At 35.8% G+C, this 23,502-nt stretch overlaps 1 protein-coding gene and 1 non-coding gene across 3 annotated transcripts in view; both read right to left on the reverse strand.

The window, feature by feature from the left end:
* The window catches only part of TSHR (thyroid stimulating hormone receptor), a 165,621-nt gene that overhangs the window by 78,636 nt on the left and 63,483 nt on the right, over positions 1 to 23,502 (reverse strand). The window lies entirely within an intron of this gene.
* Positions 16,775 to 16,876, reverse strand: LOC131837392 (U6 spliceosomal RNA). Its single transcript, XR_009356005.1, has one exon. It is a non-coding gene; the product is annotated as a U6 spliceosomal RNA (small nuclear RNA).

The following is a 23,502-nucleotide window of genomic DNA, read 5'->3' on the forward strand; positions in this document are numbered from 1 at the left end:
ACCAAATTAATTTATATAAGGATCTATTAACTTGAGGGAGGGGAGGTGATGTGAATGGTGACAGTGTAAATTGTTAGCTCTTGGTGTTTCAGCATGAAACTCACTGTTGCTTTAATATCATTTAAAAAATTCAAGTCCTATAAATTACCCACTCTTCCTCATAGGTCTCCCACTTAAATTCCCTTAATTTGATTGATTAAAAGCTGTTGGTCCAGATTCTGTAGTTAAAAAAAAAAAAGAGAGAACAACAGTCATTTGATTAAAATCTCTCAGGAAAATTGGGCCATGCCAAAGGAAAACAAAGGATAAAATACACACCTGTTGGGTATCACCCAAGGAGATTGAGTTTCTCAAGCTCAAAGGTAGTCCTATGTATAAAGCATGTCATAAGGCATGGATCTTGAGGGCATACTTAATCATAAGATGCCACATATTGCTTGTAGGTAATGTGGACCTAATTTGTAACTTTCATTGATTAAACATTAGGGCATTTATTCTGTGTTTAGAAGAAAATGACCTATTTAATTGAGAAGAAAATTAGAGTAAGTTTACAATGGTATCTAAGAAGTCTGACTTGGAACAGAAATCCATCTAAATGCAATTTAATAGACTTTGAGTAAAACATTAAAGATTCAAATAACATTTATATCCTTTCCCAATATATGAATTTCTGATATATATAATCCATGTTTTTTGAATTCTCTCTCTTTGACACACATAAACACAAAGATTTTTCCCTACTACTAAGTTACAGATAATGGAGTTCAGGGTACAGTAACCCAAACCACAGTAACTTAGCATATTGAACATTTTAAGCTGGAGGTATTTGAGAAATGGGAGGTGTAGGAAGAACTCTCTGATTCCTCTTCTCTTCTGAAACAAATCATAAGACCCTCATGTGAGAGACGCCCTGCCTTATAGCTTTATCTCTGAAAATACCAAAGAAACCTGAATGAACAAACCTTGCAAAACTTCCTCCAGTTCTTTACCCTTAGTTCATACCCTTTGGTTCTATCATGTTTTTCCATGACTTTCCATTCTTCATCAAGCTAGCATAAAAATGCTGAGGTTTAATCACTTCTTTATGTCTTCATTTCTTTGCAAAGGCCTCTGTGACACATACAAATTATAGTAAATAGATTTTTATGTTTTTCTCTTGTTAATCTGTCTTTTATTACAAAACCCCAGCTGAGGAACTAGCAGGGTAGAAGGAAAAACACATTATTTTCCTCCTCTACAGTTTCTGGTGATTGGGATTGGATAGTAAAAGGCTGGAACACTGCCCTCACCTTGGACACTGCAATTGAGGTCTGGGACAACTGACAGAAAGCCAGTAGAAGGTAAGAATTCTTTTTATTTTATTTTATTTATTTATTTGATAGAGAGAGATCACAAGTAGGCAGAGAGAGAGGGGGAAGCAGGCTCCTCACTGAGCAGAGAGCCCAATGCGGGGCTCAATCCCAGGACCCTGAGATCATGACCTGGGCCAAAGGCAGAGGCTTAACACACTGAGTCACCACGGTGCCCCAGAAGGTAAGAATTCTTAACATGTCAATGTCTTCCATCTCTATCTTAGTGTTTAGTCAAGAGAGGAACGGAGACATTTCTCCTTGCCCTTTCCTTTCCAAATTCAGGTGAGCAGGAAAAAAAATTTGTAAGAATTAGTTATTTGGATTGTGACACTTGTGACTTTAGTTTTGAGTACCTATTGTTTATTGATCCTTTTCTCCAGGGACAGCTATTTCTTTCCTGCTTATTTGGGTTTTTTGTTTTGTTTGGTGTCCTGAGAGCCTTGCTTGGCTTTTTGCCTGCCAGCATATGCAAGTCATTGGTTATCTATTAAGAAAGTTGCCTAGGAAACAAAGATTCTGTGTTTTATCAAAGTAATTTCCTATGCTTCATGTTGTCTTTATAAGGTCTTTTGATTACTTAAGAAAACCTAACTTTCTTAATACTAAAAGAGCAGAGGGTTTTGTTTACAACTATGTAACCTTCTGTATTTGCCTATAAAATGTTTTATTGTCACTTTGGCTAAATAGATGACCAGGATCTTATTTAATTAAGTGTTCAAATCTTTTGACATTTTTGACAAATTTCCCCAAATCAAATTCTAAATAATATTCTCTGAACTAACTGAGTTTTTTGAGAGGATCCCTGCAAAACAGACTTTTAAAAAGAACGTATATAACCAGTTGCTTTTTCTTGTTACACTCAAATAGTTAGGCCAAGTTTAATAAGGTTAGATTTATTTTTGCAAATAAAAATAGCCTTGGATTATCTTTGGTAGAAATGGAGGTGACTGTAGAGAAAAATGTTTCAGTGAAACAGTACTATTTGCCATTGTAAATGTTCATTATCTTTGAGCCATTTTTCATCTCCTTTAAATCAGATCCTGCCATTTTTGCATTTTGTCAGTTGTTAATGTAGCCAACATTTCTCTCATCTTCCTGAGTTGGCATCACCAGAAAGGAAACTATTTCCCAAAGTCCTATAAGCTGAAGCTGGATGATGATAAACACTTTTAGGGAGTCACAATAACAGATCATGTATGGGCGCTCTTTATACCTTTGGCGGTAGGTCACTCAAAAATTTCACCAGAATCTCCAACACTATCACCAGAGATACTCAAACTACAAACCAAAATTTTATTAATCATTTACTGCCTGTCCTAACTATGTTACTTAAAGATGCTTTGAGCCTACCATCTAGAAATCTTGACGGATTGGATTCAAAAACTGAATTTATAGTTTGTTGGAACCATTAACTTTTTACTTCTATTTCCTCAGAAATGTCTCTCATTAAATGCCTGATTATGAACACCATTAGAAGCCTAACTTAGGTGGGTACCTTACTCCCATCCCTATCACTGCCTTCTGAAATGAAACAATCTGTAGGACTGACCTAGTCGTGGGATTCAGAGATTGGCTCACTGGGATATGGGATGATCTACCAACTAAGTTTCTGGACTGTCAAACTTTGGGGGGGAAATTTCAGATGGGAGAATAATGGGGTTCAGAACGAGTTACCCCAAAATATGACAGCTTGGTTTGCCGAATATTTTAAGCTGGAGGGATCTGAGAAACAGCAGGTTCAGAAACAACTCGCTGACCCCTCTCCCCTGCTGAAGCTGGTCATAAGACTCTCATAGGAGACGTTCCTTCTCTGTACCCAGAAGAAAGGAGCAACCTTATTTCTGAAGACAGTAGGATGCTAAGGAGGAATCTGAACAAACAGGCCTTGCTATATTTCCACCAGTTTGTCATCCTTATCTTACACCCCTTTGTCCTATGACATTTTATCACCACTTTCCATTCTTTATCCAACCTAGCATACAAATGCACAGGTTTAGTTATTTTTTCAACTGCCTTTCTTCCTAAATGCTCCCAGGTCACGTAAAACTTACATAAAATAAGTTGGTATGCCTTTCCCTTGTTAATCTCTTTTTGATTATTGAGCCATAGCTGAAAAGCTAGAAGGGTAGGAAAAGATGTTTTTTCATCCTCTACACAGCACAACATGTTTTACAAGACAAAAATGTTTGGACATGCTAACATTTTGCTCATTCTTTTCAGCCTGATTCTTCACCCAAGAAAGCCCACCAATACAAATAGACCAAGGAGGATAATGGGTCTCAGAACCACTGTCTTACTAATGATATACTATGCACAATCAATCCTAAACAAAAGTGAAAGGGGAAATGCTAGGCATCCCAGCCTAAGATGAAAATAAATGATCAATTATTGGATGCACTTAGTTAATATCATGATGATTATAATGTAGCCCAAGACAGAAGACTGATTTCAATAATGTTGAAAGAATGAATTATCAGAATAGCAATTGATCATAAAAAATTGCCATTTCAGTTTAGCAGCTTATACGTTTTACCTGGATATATTCATAGTAATGTATATACTATCTGGAAAAATAAACCCATTAGTGACTTAAAAAATGTAAATGGGTATAAATCATCTTAGCTGCAACTCTAAAATTCACCACATGTTAGCTTAACCCTTCCTTCACTTTCTTCCCTACTTTTAAAATGTTATTAGCTGATCAACATTATGAAAACATGTAGGAAGAGTTTTCTCCAAAGTACCTATTTCTCTTCAAATAAAGAGCAAAAATAATTGACTGGTAGTGGTATCTAGCTAATTAAATAATAAAGATAGCATGTTTATTTGCTGAGGGTCATGGAGAATAAATTATTGTAACGTGTGGATGTCTTGTTGATCCCTAGCTGACCCAAGAGGCATGAGACCTAAAGGTTATGGAGGTTTCATGGTTGTTTTGTTAGGCAGTCACTTGGTAGCTAGAGCTAACTGATAAGTGGTTATTATCAACCTGTTTCTCTGTCCGTTCCCATAGGAGTGAGCAGCTGGATGTTCTTTCCATTGTCTGCATTTTCAAAGAATCTTGTAACACTGTAATCGCTGCTGCCTTAAGAGCAGATGGGAGAGAGGAAAGGCAAATGATGTGATTATTTGGCTAGAATATTTTATTTTTCTTTCAGAATAAGTTTTGAATATTTGTGGAAAAGGAAGAATACGTACCTAAGTATATATTCTGTTGACAAAAACATCAGAAAAGCTTCAAGGTGTTATGCTATTATCCAAAGAATCAGCATCAAAGTAGTAGTTATTTCATATGGAAATATACTAGGGACTGAAGAGACTCTGTTTTTTATTTGCTTTTGATGCTCAAAATGAGAAGGCCATGATTATGCTCTCTACTATAAATGAAAAAACAGAAAATGTACCTCATATGAGTAGTAACAGTATTTACTATTAGTAACAGTATTTACTATTAATGATGAAGGCAGGCATCACATACATTGGGGAAAAAAGTTTATAGTTTTATATCCTAAGTGAAGCATATACATGTAGTAGTTAAACAAGTTTGCTTTAGCATATGGAAAGAACAAATATTTAATAATAAATATTTATAATAGTAAATGTATTTTATAATAAATATTTAAGAGAGAATCAATATTTAAGCTGCTGAGGGGCACCTGGGTGGCTCAGTGGGTTAAAGCCTCAGCCTTCGGCTTAGGTCATGATCCCAGGGTCCTGGGATTGAGCTCCGAGTAGGGCTCTCTGCTCCTCAGGGAGCCTGCTTCCTCCTCTCTCTCTGCCTGCCTCTCTGCCTATTTGTGATCTCTGTCTGTCAAATAAGTAAATAAAATCTTTAAAAATATATATATACTTAAGCTGCTGATGCAATTTAATTTATTTTTCTATGACTTATTTAACAAAGGATGATCAATGAGGGTACGACTTAGAATCAAATATTTCTTTTGGACTTGCCAAATGTCTGCATTTAGAAGATACAATGCAGAACTAGCAATGCTTGTGAAGTGCCCCTGAACTGACTTCAAGATTTGCAGAATAAGATCCAATTTTAAGAACTGTCTTTTTTTCTTGCCATAGAAAGAGGGAGGGAAACCTGGTTAATGCTAGCAAAGAGAACAGACAGTTCTCTATGTTCCAACAAGAACAATTTGTGCTATTACATTTTCCACATGATTATCGGCTCATTTCACTGAAACTTTAGGAGCATGTAAATCGAATCAACATTCCAACATTTTGTTTTGTACAAGTTCTCTGGAATCATAAATACATAGTTTGTATGTATGTGTGCACTTGTGGGTGTGAGTTTTAGTTGATCAATGCTGCATGTTTCCCACTACAGCCCCTATTTATTAAAGAATGTAAAGTATGAATGGATGAACATGACTGAATTTTCCTGGGTTGAGAAGCATGGTTGATCTTCTTTGCCATGGCTAAGCTTGTGTGGGCCAGAAATACCAACCTCCCATATGTGTGTGACATTTTTAGTCTCTGGGCAATCAGGCTGAGAATATTTTGTGATTCTGCACCGACCTTGTTTGTTTAATATCCTCATTTGCATTTCAAAGGCCTCCTTTAGTATTAAATACTTGTGTCAGTCAATCAACCAATATTTCACTGAGATGTGTCAAGTATGCAACACTGGTCTAGTCAACATTACCAAAAAAAGTACCGGTAGTAGAAAAATAAATTGGTACAAATAATCCAGATACTTACTGTGAAACTGTAGATTATAAAATGGACAATATTAATATGACATTTATCATTTGCCTACTGTTTTTAACTTTGCTGAGAAGATTCTCATCGGTGAATCTTTTGTACTATTGTGTATTTTTTTTTAAATATATATGCTGTGGTGAATATGAGGAATGTAGCAAGCAGAGGAATTAAAGTCACGAATGTAGATCCAGAAGGATCATGCAGTCAAACATTTGCTACATATAGACTGTATTTTTAAATATGAAAAAATTTTAATCTATGCTATCTGTGATTTTGTTTCAATAGTAGAATGGCATTCTAGTCAGTGTTCCTGCTGAATTATTTATAAATAATACAAAAATACCAGGTGATGCCTAAAACTCAAGATATGATATTGCAACAGACCACCAGATTCCAAAGGCAGCAATGAATCATCATTTTGAGATAGTTAATTCCCATTTGGGCTTTAACTTTTGTGATTTTAGACTTAGAAACTCAAGCAATGGCTTGACAGGTTTGGCTGTATGGAAATTATCTAGCTTAGGCCATCTGTGCTAGAGTTTCTATCATGGCATTTGGTTTAGTTCTCCAGATTAATATATATATATATATATATATATATATATATATATATACATATGTAAATATATATTAATATATATAAATACATATACATATGTATTATACATAATACATAATATGTAATATACATAATATATTAATATATTTACATATGTATATTTATATATGTATATGTACATATATATAATAAAATTTGGTTTTATTTCATTATTTGGGATACTTTTTGTATTTCATTATTTGGGATAATTTTTGTAATTTACATCAAGTAAGATACACACATCTTTAAATGTATACTTATATACTTAAATGTGTATTTGCATGACCAGGACCTGGATCAAAATAAGGGCTGTCCCCATCCATGTACCTTTTCGACAACAACACTATGAAACTAGAAGTCAAGCACAAGAAAAAGTCTGGAAAAACCACAAATGCATGGAGGTTTAATAACATGCTAGGAAACAAGGAACTGGTCAACCAGGAAATCAAAAAGGAAATTTGAAACTATATAGAAACAAAGAAAATGAAAATATAACAGCCTAAAGCCTTTGGGATATAGCAAAAGCAGTTCTAAAAAGGAAGTTTGTAGCAATATAGGCCTACCTCAACAAGTGAGGGAAATCTCAAATGAACAACCTAAACTTACCACCTAAAGGAGCTAGAAAAAGAACAATAATGAAGCCTAAAGCCAGCAGAAGGGAGTAAATAATGCACATTAGAACAGAAATAAATAATATAGAAATTACAAAAAACCAGTATAATGGATCAATGAAACCAGGAGCTGATCCTTTGAAAAAATTAATAAAATTGATAAACCTCTATCCAGACTTATCAAAAAGAAAAGAGAAAGGATTTAAACAAATAAAATCACAAATGAGAGAAGAGAAACAGCAACCAGCACCACAGAAATAAAAACAATTATAAGAGAATATTATGAAAAACTATATGCCAACAAATTGGGCAACCTAGAAGAAATGGATAAATTCATAGAAATGTATAAATTACCAAAACTGAAACAGGAAGAAATAGAAAATTTGAACAGACTGATAAGCAGCAAAGAAATTGAATCAGTAATCAAAATCCTCCCAATAAACAAAAATTGAGGAGCAGATGGCTTCATGGGCAGATTCTACCAACCATTTCAAAAAGTATTAATACCTATTCTCCTCAAACTATTCCCAAAAAATAGAAAAAGGAGGAAAACTTCCAAATTCATTCTATGAGGCCTGCATTATCCTGATACCAAAACTAGATAAAGATACCACTAAAAAAGAGAACAATGTTCAGCCCTGATGAACATAGATACAAAAGTTCTCAATAAAATATGAGCAAACCAAATGCAACAATGCATTAAAAAATCATTCACTACAATCAAATGGGACTTATTCCTGAGTTGAAAGGTGGTTCAATATTTGCAAATCAATGAACGTGATCTATGACATTAATAAAAGGAAGGATAAGAACTATATGATTCTTTTTTTTTTTTTTAAGATTTTATTTATTTATTTGACAGAGATCATAAGTAGGCAGAGAGGCAGGTAGAGAGAGAGGGGGGATGCAGGATCCCTGCAGAGCAGAGAGCCTGATGCAGGGCTTGATTCCAGGACCCTGAGATCATGACCTGAGGTAAAGGCAGAGGCTTAAACCCACTGAGCCACACAGGTGCCCCAATAACCATATGGTCATTTCAATAGATGCAGAGAAAGCATTTGACAAACTAGAACATCCATTCATGATAAAGACCCTCAACAAAGCAGGTTTAGAGGGAACATACCTCAACATAATAAAGGTCATCTATGAAAAACCCAGAGTGTAAATAAAATTTCCTCAGTGGGAAAAAACTGAGAGCTTTTCCTCTATGGTCAGGAACAAGAGAGGGATATCCACTCTCACCACTTTGATTCAACGTAGAACTGAAAGTCCTACCCACAGCAATCAGAAAACAAAAAGAAATAAAAAGCATCCAAATTAGCAAGGAAGAAGTAAAACTTTCACTATTTGCAGATGACATGATACTATAAATAGGAAACCTGAAAGACTCCACCCAAAAATTGCCAGAACTGATAAACAAATCAGTAAAGTTGCAGGGTACAAAATCAATGTACGGAAATCTGTTGCATTTCTATACACCAATAATGAAGCAGCAGAAAGAGAAATTAAGGAATCAGTCCCATTTACAATTGCATCAAACCAATTAAGATATATAGGAATAAACCTAACCAAAGTTGTGAAAGACCTAACTCTGAAAACTATAAAACGCTGATGAAAGAAATTGAAGATGACAAAAAGAAATGGAAAGACATTCTATACTCATGGATCAGAAGAGTCAATATTATTAAAATGTCTATACTACTCAAGCAATGTGCACATTCAATGCCACCCTTTTAAAAATACTGATGATATTTTAAACCATTGAACTATGGTTTAATAGTTTAGAACTAGAACAAATAATCCTAAAATTTGTATGTAACCACAAAAGACCCTGAATAGCCAAAGTAACCTTGAAAAAATAATCACAATTCTGGAATTCAAGTTATAAAACTGTAGTAATCAAAACAGTATGGTACTAGAACAAAAATAGACACATAGATCAATGGAACAGAATAGATAATCCAGAAATGAACCCACAAGTATATGGCCAATTAATCTTTGACAAGGAAAGAAAGAATATCCAATGAGAAAACACATGTTATACCTAACTAATGAATCATTGAACACTACATCGAAAACTAATTCTATACAGTGGCTAACTGAACATAATTAAAAAAAAAGAAAGAAAACAAATGTTTCTTCAACAAAAGCTTTTGGGAAAACTGGACCACTTTCTTATACCATAAACAAAAATAAATTCAAAATGGATTAAAGACCTAACTAAATGTGAGAACTGAAACCTAATACTAGAAGAGAACACAGGCAGTAACTTCTTTGACATTATATGTAGCAACTTCTTTCTAGTATGTCTCCTGAGGCAAGTAAAACAAAATAATAAATTCTTCTCTATAGTGAAGGAAACAATCAACAAAACTAAAAGGCAACCTACTGAGTGGGAGAAGAGATATATATATGCAAATGACATAACCAATAAAGGATTTATATTTAAAATAGGTAAGGAACTTATAAAAACTATAAACATAATGCAGCTAAAAAATGGGCAGAAGACATGAATAGACATTTTTCTGAAGTAAGACAAACAGATAGCCAATACCTACATGAAACAATACTCAGCATCACTCAGCATCAGGAAAATACAAATATAAACTACAATGAGATATTACACCTGTCAGAATGGCTAAAATCAATGCAAGAAAAAAGAGGTACTGGTGAGGATATTGGAGAACAGGGAATCCTCTTGCTCTGTTGGTGGGAATGCAAACTGGTGCAGCCACTATAGAAAACAGCATGGGACTTCCTTGAAAAATTAAAAATAGAACTACCTTAGGATCCAGTAATTCCACTACTTGGTACTTACCCAAAGAATACAAAAATACTAATTCAAAGGGATACATACTCCCAGATGTTTATCAGCATTATCCACCATAGCTGAATTATGGAAACAGATCAAGTGTCCATCACCTGATGAATATATACATACATGTATGTATACATACATGCATACACACACATACATTTATATATACACACATATACATATGTGTACACATGCATATACATATCCATGCAAATACACACATACATACACACATATATACGTATATATATACACAGATACATACATTTATATATACACACACACAAAAATGGAATATTACTCAGCCATAAAAGAATTAAATATTGCCCTTTGCAACAAAATGGATGGAGCTAGGGAGTATTATGCTAAACAAAATAAGTCAGTCAGAGAAAGACAGATACCATATGATTTCAGTCCTATGTGGAATTTGAGGAAAAAAAAAACAAATTAGCAATAGGGATAAAAATAGAGAGAGTGAGAGAAAGAGGAAAACCAAGAAATAGACTCTTGACTGTAGAGAACAAACTGACGGTTACCAGAGGGGAGGTGGCGGAGGATGGGTTAAATAGATGATGTGATTAAGGAGTGCACTTGTGGTGAGCCCTGGGTGGTATTTGCAAGTGCTGAAATGCTGCATTGTACACCTGAAGCTAATATTACACTGTATGTTAACTAACTGAAATTTAAAGAAAAACTTGAAAACACAAAGTACAACTGCTTTTTCAACAAAACTTAAATATATAGACTATCTCCATCATCCCAGAAAGTTCCCATGTGCCCCTCTCCAATTACTAACTCCACCCCTCTCAGAAAATAACCCACTCTTCTGAATTCTGCCACCACAATTGCTTCTTTTTATTAACTTCACATAAATGTAATCACACAATAGCCACCGATTTTCTGTCTGGCTCCTTTTGTTCAGTGTAATGTTTCTGAGATTTGTCCACATTGTTTCACCCATCAGTTGTTTCTTTTATTGCTAATTATGAATATGTGCACCTTCTTTATTCTTCTGCAGTTGATATTTTTCCAGTTTGGGGCCATTAAGATTAAAGCTCCCATCCCCTCCAGCAACTCTCAATTTCCTAGGATTAAGGGTTTTTTATGGTCTGTCTCCCTCTCTGATTGTGTCTTGTTTGATTTGTCCCTCCGTTCTTCTATACTCCTGTTTTGTTTCTTAAATTCCGCATATGAATGAAATGACATGATAATTGTCTTTCTTTGATTGACTTGTTTTGCTTAGCATAATATCCTCTGGTTCCATTTCCACGCTGTTGGAAATGGAAAGATTTCTTTTTTATGATGGCTGAATAATATTCCATGGTGTGTGTGTGTGTGTGTGTGTGTACACCACATCTTCTTTATTCATTCATCTGTTGATAGGCATCTGGGGTCTTTTCATAGTTTAACTACTGTGGACTTTGCTGCTATAAACTTTGGGTGCAAATGCCCCTTGGATCATTACATTTGTATCTTTGGGTTAATACCTACTAGTGCAATTGCTGGGTTATAGGGTAGCTCTATTTTTAATTTTTTTAGGAACTTTCGTACTGGTTTTCAGAGTAGCTGCACCAGCTTGCGTTTCTACCAGTCAAGTAAGAGGATCCCTTTTCTCCACATCCTCACCAACATTATCACATACAAATCTTTTCATGGACATATACAATTGTTGCTCTTGGGTAAATACCTAGGATTGGGATTTATGGATTATAGGTAAATGCAATCTTAACTACAATAGAAACTGCTAGTTTCCAAAATGATTGTGCCATGTTCACTCTTACCAGTAATGAATGGGAATTCCGGTTAACTCCACATCCCCACCAGGACCTGGTATTATCAGTCTTTTAAATTTTAGCCATACTGGTAAATGTGTATGTATAATATTCTTGATTAGCATTTTTAATTGCTAAAGGATTTAGAGAAAAGGAGAGTCAAGTAAAAAAAATTATATTTGTATGAACAGTGTGATAGTTAATTTTATTTGTTGACTGGACTATGGAGTGCCCCGATATTTGGTTAAAAATTATTTGTTTTTAATTAACATATAATGTATTATTTGTTTCAGGGGTACAGGTCTGTGATTCATCAGTCTTACACTATTCATAGTGCTCACCAGAGCCCATACCCTCCCCAGTGTCCATCACCCAGTCACCCCGTTCCTCCCACACCCCCTCCACTCCAGTAACCCTTAGTTTGTTTCCTGAGATTAAGGGTCTCTTATCTTAATCTTGATCTCTGGTTTTGTCTTATTTCATTCCCCCCCCCCTCTTATGATCCTCTCTCTTGTTTCTCAAATTCTTCATATCAGTGAGATCACATGATAATTATCTTTCTTTGATTGACTTATTTCGCTTACCATAATACCCTCCAGTTCCATCCACGTCATTTTCTGTTGGCTGTATAATATTCCTCTGTGTGTGTGTGTGTGTGTGTGTGTGTGTGTATACACTGCTTTGGTTTTCTTTTTCAACATTCCTTTGGCTATTTGGAGTCTTTTCTAATCCTAAAAATAATTTTAGGAGTATTTGTTCCATTTCTTCAAAAAAAGTTGATGGTATTTTGATAGGGATTGCATTAAATGTGTAGATTGCTCTAGGCAGCATAGACATTTTCACAATATTTGTTCTTCCAATACATGAGCATGGAACATTTTTCCATTTCCTTGTGTCTTCCTCAACTTCTTTCATGAGTATTCCATACTTCTCTGAGCACAGATTCTTTGCCTCTCTGGTTAGATTTATTCCTAGGTATCTTATGGTTTTGGGTGCAATTATAAATGGGATCAACTCCTTAATTTCTCTTTCGTCTGTCTTGATATTGGTATATAGAAATGCAACTGATTTCTGTCCATTGATTATATATCCTGACACTTTACTAAATTCCTGTATGAGTTCTAGTAGTTTTGGGGTGGAGTCTTTTGTTTTTTACCATAAAGTATCATATCATCTGCAAAGTGTGAGAGTTTGACTTCTTTGCTGATTTGGATGCATTTTATTTCTTTTTGTTGTCTGATTGCTGAGGCTCGGACTTCTTGTACTATGTTGAAGAGCAGTGGTAATAGAGATATCTGCCGTGTTCCTGACCTTAGGGGAAAAGCTGCCACTGAGAATGATATTTGCTGTGGGTTTTCCATAGATGACTTTTATGATATTGAGGTATATGCCCTCTATCCCTACACTGTAAAGAATTTTAATCAATAAAAATATTGCACTTTGTTGAATGCATTTTTTGCAACTATTGAGAGTATCATATGGTTCTTGTTCTTTTTTTTAAATTAATGTATGTATCACATTGATTGATTTGCAGATGTTAAACCAACCTTGCAGCCTAGGAAATCCTACTTGATGTGGTGAATAATTCTTTTAATGTACTGTTGGATCCCATTGGCTAGCAGCTTCATGAAAATTTTGACATCCATGTTCATCAAGGGTATTCATAGGGTCTTTGTCTGGTTTGGGGATCAAGGTAATGCTGGCCTCATAAAATGAGTTTGGACGTTTTCCTTTCATTTCTATTTTTTGGAACAGTTTCAGAATAGGTATTAATTCTTCTTTAAATGTTTGATAGAATTCCCTGGGAAGCTGCCTGGCCCTGGGCTCTTTTTTGTGGGAGAATTTTGATGATTGCTTCAATCTCCTTACTGGCTATGAGTCTGTTTAGGTTTTCTATTTCTTCCTGGTTCAGTTTTGGTAGTTTAAACGTCTCTAGAAATGCACCTATTTCTTCCAGATTGTCAAATTTGCTGGCAAATTTGTTGCTCATAATATGTTCTTATAATTGTTTGTATTTGTTTGGTGTTGGTTGTGATATCTCCTCTTTCATTCATGATTTTATTTAGGTCCTTTGTCTTTTCTTTTTGATGAGTCTGGCCAGGGGTTTACCAATCTTATAAATTCTTTCAAAGAACCAGCTGCTACTTTCACTGATTTGTTCTACCATTCTTTTTGTTTCTATTTCATTGACTTCTGTTCTGATCCTTATTATTTCTCTTCTCCTGCTGGGTTTAGGCTTTCTTTGCTGTTCTTTCTCTAGCTCCTTTAGGTGTAGGGTTAGGTTGTGTATTTGAGACATTTCTTATTTCTTGAGAAAGGCTGGTATAGCTATATACTTTCCTCTTAAGGACCACTTTTCCTGCATCCCAATGTTGTTGAACAGCTGTGTTTTCATTTGCATTAGTTTCCATATTTTTTAAAAAAATTATTCTTTAGTTTCCTGGTTGATCCATTCATTCTTTAGTAGGATGCTTTTTAGCCTCCATGTATTTGAGTTCTTTCCAACTTTCCTCTTGTGGTTGAGTTCTAGTTTCAAAGTATTGTTGTCTGAAAACATGCAGGGAATGATTTTAGACTTTGGTACTGGTTGAGACCTGATTTGTGACCCAGGATGTGATCTATTCTTGAGAATGTACCATGTGCCCTAGAAAAGAATGTGTAGTCTGTTTCTTTGGGATAGAATGTGCTGAATATATCTGTGATGTCCATCTGGTCCAGTGTATCATTTAAAGCTTTTATTTCCTTGTTGATCTTTGGCTTAGATGATCTGTCCATTTCACTGAGGAGTGTGTTAAAGTCTCCTACTATCATTGTATTATTGTCAATGTGTTTATTTCATTTTTTTTTTAATAATTAGCTTATATAATTGGCTGTTCTCTTGTTAGGGGTAGAGATAATTAAAATCGTTAGATCTTCTTGATGTACAGACTCTTTATATGATATAGTGTCCTTCCTCATCTCTTCTTATAGTCTTTGGTTTAAAATCAAATTTGTCTGATAAGAGGATTGCCACTCCAGCTTTCTTTTGATGTCCATTAGCATGGTAAATTATTTTCTACCCCATCACTTTAAATCTGAAGGTTTTTTGGGTTTAAAATGAGTCTCTTAAAGATAGCATATCAATGGGTCTTATTTTTTATCCAGTCTGATACCCTGTGTCTTTTGATTCAGGGCATTTAGCCCATTTACATTCAGGCTAACTATTGAAAGATATGAATTTTGTGCCATTGTATTGCCTCTAAGATGACTGTTACTGTATATTGTCTCTGTTCCCTTCTGGTCTATGTTACTTCTAGGCTTTTTCTTTGCTTAGAGGACTCCTTTCAATATTTTCTGTAGGGCTGGTTTCATGTTTGCAAATACTTCTAGTTTGTGTTTGTCCTGGAAGGTTTTTATTTCTCCTTCTATTTTCAATGACAGTCTAGCTGGATATAGTATTCTTGGCTGCATATTTTTCTCATTTAGTGCTCTGAATATATCATGCCAGTCCTTTCTGACCCTCCAGATCTCTGTGGATAGGTCTTCTGCCAATCTAATATTTCTGCCATTGTAGGTTACATACCTCTTATCCTGAGCTGGATTAAGCATTATTCTGAGTGTGTCTGTGAGGGTGTTTCTGGATGAGATTTTTATTTGAATCATCGACTGAGAAAAGTAGACTGCCCTCCATAATGTAGATGGACCTCATCAAATTTGTTGAAGACCTGAATAGAATCAAAGGCTGCATAAGAAATAATTCTTTCTCTCTGCCTACCTTCAAGTTGTGACACTGTTCTTCTCCTTTGGACTCAGACTGGAACTTACTTACACAGTGGGTCTCCTCATTCTCATGCCTTTAGACTGAGACTGGAACCATATCATCTTTCCTGTGTTTCCACCTTTCTCACTGTATATCTTATATTTCTCATCTTCTATTACCGATGAGCCAGTTCCTTATAGTAAAATCAATTTGTCTGTGTCTGTCTGTCTCCAGTCTCATTATATATGTATACAGCTCCTCTTGATTCTCTTTCTTTGGAGATCCCAGGCTAATAAAACAAGCTTCTAAACTGAAATAACAAACATCTACACAGCACTCACTATGGCAAGCACTATAAAAGTACATTATATTACTCCTTCCTAACAGCCCTATGAGTTAGGTAATATTATTAACCCCATTTTAAACATGATGATCTGAGATACAGAAATGTTAAATAACTTGGTGAAAGCCACAGAGTGGTATGAGAGCAGGATTTCAATCAGAGAAGAAAAAGACCTCAGATTCTTTAGTATACTCTACTGCAGTTCTGCAAAGTGTAACATGTGGATAATAATATCTACCGCAGAGGCTTGCTATGAATATTTAATAAATTATTATTGGAAGTACTTAGAGAACAATGTTGGCCCATAGTGAACACTAGGTAGGTGTTTTTGTTAAAGAAACAAAAATATACAAATCAGTTGGCCAATTATTAATTGATAATGAGAAGTACAACTGTCATATGTACCAGAATATTCATGATGTCTGTTTTATCTTGTGGGCAGTCTACTGTGGGGAATCAAGACAGAATCAGAAGATTGTGTAAAGGGCATGAAATCAATCAAAACAAGGAGATAAAATGGCTTTTTAATGTTCTAATATTACCATATCTTACAATGAATGACCTTGCCTGTGGGGTTTGCCATCCACTGGTTTAAGCATCCACTGATTTAACTTTCTTTTGTCTTGGATATTGACTAGATGAAAATTTTCACAATTCTCATCTCGGACTCCACTTCTTCTTGCCTTTAGCTGACCGGTCCTCTGCCTGATAGATGTGTTCAGCTGCATTGCAGAGGGTCATTCTGTTTTCTCTGAGATTTTATATATCTCTAATATGACCCATTATGTGCCACTTAAGAAACTTATTCTATTTATTTCATTTTTTTCTAATTTTCTAGTGAGCATTATAGTGTGTCATCCTTACGCAGGGGCCATGCTAATCTTCTCTGTATCGTTCCAATTTTAGTATATGTACTGCCGAAGGCAGCACTCTAGTGAGAATTATAGTGCACCCTCAATATTAGTGGGAATATTTTATTATAGACCTGCCTTTGGACTGTTGTTTAATTTGTGTTGTGTTCCTTTTAAAAGAAAAAATGGAAATGATTTCCTTTAATACTTTTCTTCAGACCTTGTGGAACCCTTTATGCCTTGAAGAACACTGTTTAAAAACTATGTATTTGGGGCACCTTTGTGGCTCTGTTAGTTTACTGATTACCTTTGGCTCAGGTCATGATCTCAAGGTCCTGGAATTGAGTCCCACATCAGGCTCCCTGTTCAGTGGGAAGCCTGCTTCTCCCTCTTCCACTCTCTATGCTTATGTGCGCTCTCTGTCAAATAAATAAAGTCTTAAAAACAGAAACAAAAACAAACAAACAAACAAAAAACCCAACCCTATGTGTTTGTCCAAATCTTGTTATTTTATGGATGAATAATCTGAAGAAAGGTTGAGTGACAAGTTCATAAAATTAAGTAACAGCAGTCTTGCTTCCTTTAAGCTTTTCATTATAAAACATATGTAGATGGTATTTTGAAGCTACATAACTATAGAGAGATTCTTTCCTTTGCTATGAAGCTGTGACCCAGACACACTTCGGGAATCAGCATGTATTAGTACTATTTATATGTTGGATGCCTAACATGTTCTGGGCATCATGCCTGGTGCAGGGAATGCTATGGTAAGCAAGTCAGATGAAGGTCCTGCCTCCATGAAGCTGAGGCCAGTGGAGGAACAAGACATTTTTAAAAACCCACTTAAATAACTACACTATTTTTATTGTGTTAGAGCTATGAAGGAAGAGTACAGATCTATGCAAGTGTAGATAAGTCCTCTTCAAGGAATTGATTTAAGCTGTGACTTAAAGCTGCATCTGATAACAGAATCTGAAGGACTGGAAGTGTCAGTGAAGGAAACAGGGTGTTGGATTGGGCTTTTGGAACCTCAACCAAAAAAGGGTGATATTAAGGTGGATAGGAAAGTGAATTATAGATTACAAAATAATGAATGTCAGAACTTATAATGTTTGAGGTCTTATGTACAATGATGCTGTGAACATAGCTGGCATTCAGTATGTACTTCTAGATAAAAGCAGCTTGGTGAACACTTGTCATCTGTCCAGTGTTCTAAAAGTAGGGTTTTGTTTTTTTTTTTTTCTGTTTTTGTTTTCTTGTTTTGTTTTACAAATGGCAAATGCAGGCTTTGGCAGAGAGTGACATTTTTTTTTCCTGGCTCTTACGTGCCAATTGGAAGTTCGTAAGTTCACCGTCTCTCATTAAAAATTCAAAGTAATGTCTGTGAATTTTATCCAGGGAGAAAATATATTGGCTTAGGAAACTTTCGAATCAGTTCCCAGTTTCAGATAAGGACAATGAGCTAGACATTCAAGAGATAGTATGTATATATTCATCATCTGTATATTTTATTCAGGAATGTTGAATACTAAGGTTTAATATACTTGAGAAGGGTGTATATGTGTGTGTGTGTGTTATATGTTTGTTTTTGTTGTTCTTGATATGGAGAAGAAAAATAATTTTATTTGAAAAATGACCAATATACAAGTTCTTTCCATTTCTAATTTGCATTTCAGGGGTCAACATTTTTGTATGAGTTAATTCTCCTTTCCGTATTTGTATTTCAACTGTTCCACATTGATTTAAAACCTACCTTCTTCCTACCCACCATTTCTACTCTTCTTCATTCATTTAAATAAATCCAGATTTCCATTTGGTATTGTTATCTTTCTCCCTAAAGAGTTTCCTTTAAGGGGCGCCTGGGTGGCTCAGTGGGTTAAGCCGCTGCCTTCAGCTTGGGTCATGATCTCAGGGTCCTGGGATAGAGTCCCATATCGGGCTCTTGCTCAGCAGGGAGCCTGCTTCTCTCTCTCTCTCTCTCTCTCTCTCTGCCTGCCTCTCCATCTGCTTGTGATATCTCTCTGTCAAATAAATAAATAAAATCTTAAAAAAAAAAAAAAGAACTTCCTTTAATTTGGCGTGGTAGCTTTTAGTGCAGGTCTGCTGGCAATGAATTCATTCAACTTTTATTTATCTGGAAAAGTCTTTGTTGTGCCTTCAGTATAGAAAGATATGTTCATGGGCATAAAATTATAGGTTGACAGTTTTTTCCTTTCGGTAGTTAAAGATGTCATTCTGTGGCATGGCAAACTGTATAGTTTCCCTTTTTAAAGTATTCTCTATAGCTGATTTTCAGCAATTTGTTTATAAGGTGCCTTGTAGTTTTCTTCATGTTTATTCTTCTTGGGGTTCATTAGAGCTTCTTGGAATTGTAAGTTTAGAGTTTTTATGAAATTTGGAAAGCTTCTGGTTATTACTACTTCAAATATCTTTTTTTTTTCTGTTCCTTTTCTCTCTCATCTCCTTTTGGAATTCCAATTATGTGTGTGTTAAATGACTCAATGTTTTCATACAGGTGATTGATACATTCTTCACTTCTTCATATCTTTTTTTTTTCTCTCTCTGTGCTCCATTTTGGATAGTTTCTATTGCTAAGTTTTTGAGTTCTTGATTTTTTTCCTTTTATAGTGTTTAATGTTTAAAAGCTCATTTAGTTAATTTTTCTTTTTATATGTTATATTTTTAGGCATAAAAGTCTCACTTGGGTCTTCATTATATCTTCCATTTCTCTTTGTTATGGTCATATTTTCTTTTATTTTCTTGATTTATTTGGAGACTTTTAACAAATGTTTTAAAATCATTGCCTATTATTTCTATCATCTCTGTCATTCTGTGTCTGCTGCTATTAACTGATTTTACTCTTTATTATGGATCATATTTCCTTCCCTTTTTAAATTTTCATTCCTGTTGCACAGAGAGATAAGATAATGTAGAAACTGCTACTGCAAGGAAAAAAGATTTACTGAGGTCCACTGTAGTAGTAAAAGGTGGCCACAAATTTCCCTCTCTTTGAATTTGGGCTGGCCTTGGGTGCTTGACCAAAGAATGTAGTAGAAGTAACACTGTTGGATTCTTAGTGCTTCTGCCAGGGTGTCCTGGAATACTCTCCTTTAGAACTCTGAATTTTCAAAACAGCAGTCGACTGTTCTGAAATTGTCATGTAGAGAAGCCACATGTAATAGCTGGAGTCAAATTCTCACCTGAGCCCAGCACGTAGCTATCTGCACCAGGGCAGCACATACGTGCACGGAGCCACTTTGATTTCCAGCCAAACCCATCCGTCATCTGAATACCACTGAGTGAACACTGATGATGCCCTAAGAATTATTCACCTGTATCTTAACCCAATTCCTGACATACAGTATTGTTAGATATAATAAAATGGTTTTTTAAAAGTGAAATATAGTTGACACACATTACATTAGTTGCAACACAGTGATTCAACAACTTGGTACTTATGCTATGCTCACCACAAATGTGGCTATTGTCTGTCACCATACAATACTATTATAATACCCTTGGCTATATATTTTATGTATATATATGTATACATAAAATATATGTTTTATGTATATGTGCTGTATATTTTATGCCCATGACTTAATCATTCCATAAGTGCAAGCTTGTACCTCCCATTTTCTTTCATCCATTTTGCCATAAAATAGTTGTTTTAAACCTCCAAATTGTATTACTACTATAGATAATGAAAAACACCTACTATATGTTAGATATTGTTAGAATTTTTATATCTATCACATATTGCTAAGAATAGCAGAGTAGCTACATCTGAAAATAGTAAACCTCCCCAAGCTGAGATAAAATTGGTAGAATTGATATAATGAGCACCTATAGAATGATAGAAGTTAAGCTTTGAGTCCACTATTCTCTTTCTCCATGTTATTTCTATTCTGGTTGTCATATTGCTTGAAAACTTGGATAATAATAGGTTTAGTAACTTTGAGGAGGCCATCTAAGAATGAGTCTTCTCCAGGGGCGCCTGGGTGGCTCGGTGGGTTAAGCCTCTGCCTTTGGCTCGGGTCATGATCTCAGGGTTCTGGGATTGAGCCCCACATTGGGCTCTCTGCTCAGCAGGGAGCCTGCTTCCCTTCCTCTCTCTCTGCCTGCCTCTCTGCCTACTTGTGATCTCTCTCTGTCAAATAAGTAAAAAAAAAAAAAAGAAAAAGGAAAAAAAAGAGTCTTCTCTATGTAGCAAAGTCAGTGTTTATTCTACAACCTGTGTTCCATCAGTACAATGGAGAAAAGACTCTAGCTGCCTTTTGACTGGACTGGTCTGTCTCAACTCTGCTAATAGCTATCACTGTCATTTTAGGTCAATTATAAACTCTCCGAGCCTGAATGTTGTGTGTGTGTGTGTGTTTTTTTTTTTTTTTTTAAGATTTTATTTATTTGACAGGGATTACAAGTAGGCAGAGAGGCAGGCAGAGAGAGAGAGAGGAGGAAGCAGGCTCTCCACTGAGCAGAGAGCCCAATGCGGGGCTCGATACCAGGACCCTGTGATCATGACCTGAGCTGAAGGCAGAGGCTTTAACCCACTGAGCCACCCAGGCATCCCCGAGCCTCAGTGTTTTGTTCATGTGTGGAGAAAAACACTTTTTCTCCCCATTAATCCACAGGGGGTTGTAATGAGAATCAGGTAAAATAATCTAATTGAAGTTAGATAGAAATGTTATGATAATGATTATAATGTTAATAATTACTGTAATTCACAAGCATTTATCTACTTATCACAAAGTATTTGCCCTGCCCCCCCCATCATAGGGATAAAGAAGTGGTTTAAAGAGAACATAGGTGTCTCATTTCCCAGTTAACTTTGTTGTGATTTAAGAAATAGTGCAAGATAGAGGTTGAAATTAGTTCAAAAAAATAACTCAAGCCATCATATGATTTACGTTAACTGTGTTGTCATTAAAAAAAGTTACTGTTAAGTCAGTAAAAGGAATTCCATTAAAGGATAACCATTTGTAATCCTCACAACACATCTTTAAATTTTCCTTCCTCCGCTTCTTTCAAAGCCACTCTGATAAACTTCCAAAACTCAAATTTCCTCCCTTTCTTTCTACCTCATTCTTTCTTTAAAATGTTGCATTATGCAAACTGACCTAGATTTATTAGTTATTTCTGCCTTATTTATTTGTTTATTTTAGAGCTGTGGGAGGGACAGAGAAAGGAGGGAAAGAGAATTTTTTTTTTTTAAAGATTTTATTTATTTATTTGACAGACAGAGATCACAAGTAGGCAGAGAGGCAGGCAGAAATAGAGAGAGAGAAAGGAGAAAGCAGGCTCCCTGCTAAGCAGAGAGCAGAGAGCCCGATGTGGGGTTCTATCCCAGGACCCTGGGATGATGATCTGAGCCGAAGGCAGAGGCTTTACCCACTGAGCCACCCAGGCACCCCGGGGCAAGAGAGTCTTAAGCAGGCTCCATGGGCAGTGTGGAACCTGATGTGGGGGTCTATCCCAGGACCCTAAGATCATGACCTGAGCAGAAACCAAGAGACAGATGCTTAACTGACTGAGCTACCCAAACACCCCTCTGCCTCCTTTTTAGATACTATTTTACTCTACCCATTTTCCTGAATTTGTACACAAATCATATAAGAAAATGGCTTATAGAGAGTCATCCTTGGTGGTAAAGAGGGAGGCACAAGCTAATAAATATTGTCCTGCAAATAATTTTATTTAACAAATAACATTAAGATGATAAAGATTCTTTCTTAAAACAGTTAAAAAATCAACTACTTTTTATAAAGCTGCAAACATTCAGCTCTTGAGAGTTTCATGAGACTCTCTTAGGGGGATGCTTTTTTTTTTTTTAATTTTTTATTTATTTTTTTTTTTTTTAAAGATTTTATTTATTTATTTGACAGAGAGAAATCACAAGTAGATGGAGAGGCAGGCAGAGAGAGAGAGGGAAGCAGACTCCCTGCTGAGCAGAGAGCCCGATGCGGGCCTCGATCTCAGGACCCTGAGATCATGACCTGAGCCGAAGGCAGCGGCTTAACCCACTGAGCCACCCAGGCGCCCAGGGGGATGCTTTTTTAATAGTCATTTTCTGAAATCATTTCAGCTGGAGGACAAAACGAGTCACCTAAAAATAGCCCGAACTCATTTTCTTCCCCATGAAATGATTTATAAGGTTTTATTGTTACTTCAACCTTACCCACCACTTTTTTTAAAAAAAAGATTTTATTTATTTGACAGAGAGATAGCACAAGTAAGCAGAGCAGCAGGCAGAGGGAGAGAGAGAAGCAGGCTCGATCCCAGGACCCTGGAACCATGGCCTGAGCCGAAGGCAGCTGCTTAACCAACTGAGCCACGCAGGCGCCCCTTTACCCGCAACTTTTATTAGTATTATTACCACCATAGGGGGTATCCAATTAAGCCAACTTGAGTTTGCATGTATAGAAAAGAAGGTGCTATTAATATTGCCAAGACATCCATACACCTTGGATGAGATTTTCCTTGTTGAAAACAGTCACAGGATTTCCCCACCTTAGTTCCTGCTGCCTGTAAGCAGGCCCTGAGGCAAGGATTTGCTAAGTGCAAGTGATTTGCTAAGTAAGTGTTCCCAGGAGAAACTGCTGAGGGGCAGAGGACGCAGCTAAGAAAGAGAAGGCCAAGTTGCAACCTCATGGGGATCTGCAGAGGAGCTCTGGAGTATAGATTATGCCTTAGCATTTGTCCTGA

Source organism: Mustela lutreola, chromosome 7 (genome assembly GCF_030435805.1).
Source record: "Mustela lutreola isolate mMusLut2 chromosome 7, mMusLut2.pri, whole genome shotgun sequence".
NCBI lineage: Eukaryota > Metazoa > Chordata > Mammalia > Carnivora > Mustelidae > Mustela > Mustela lutreola.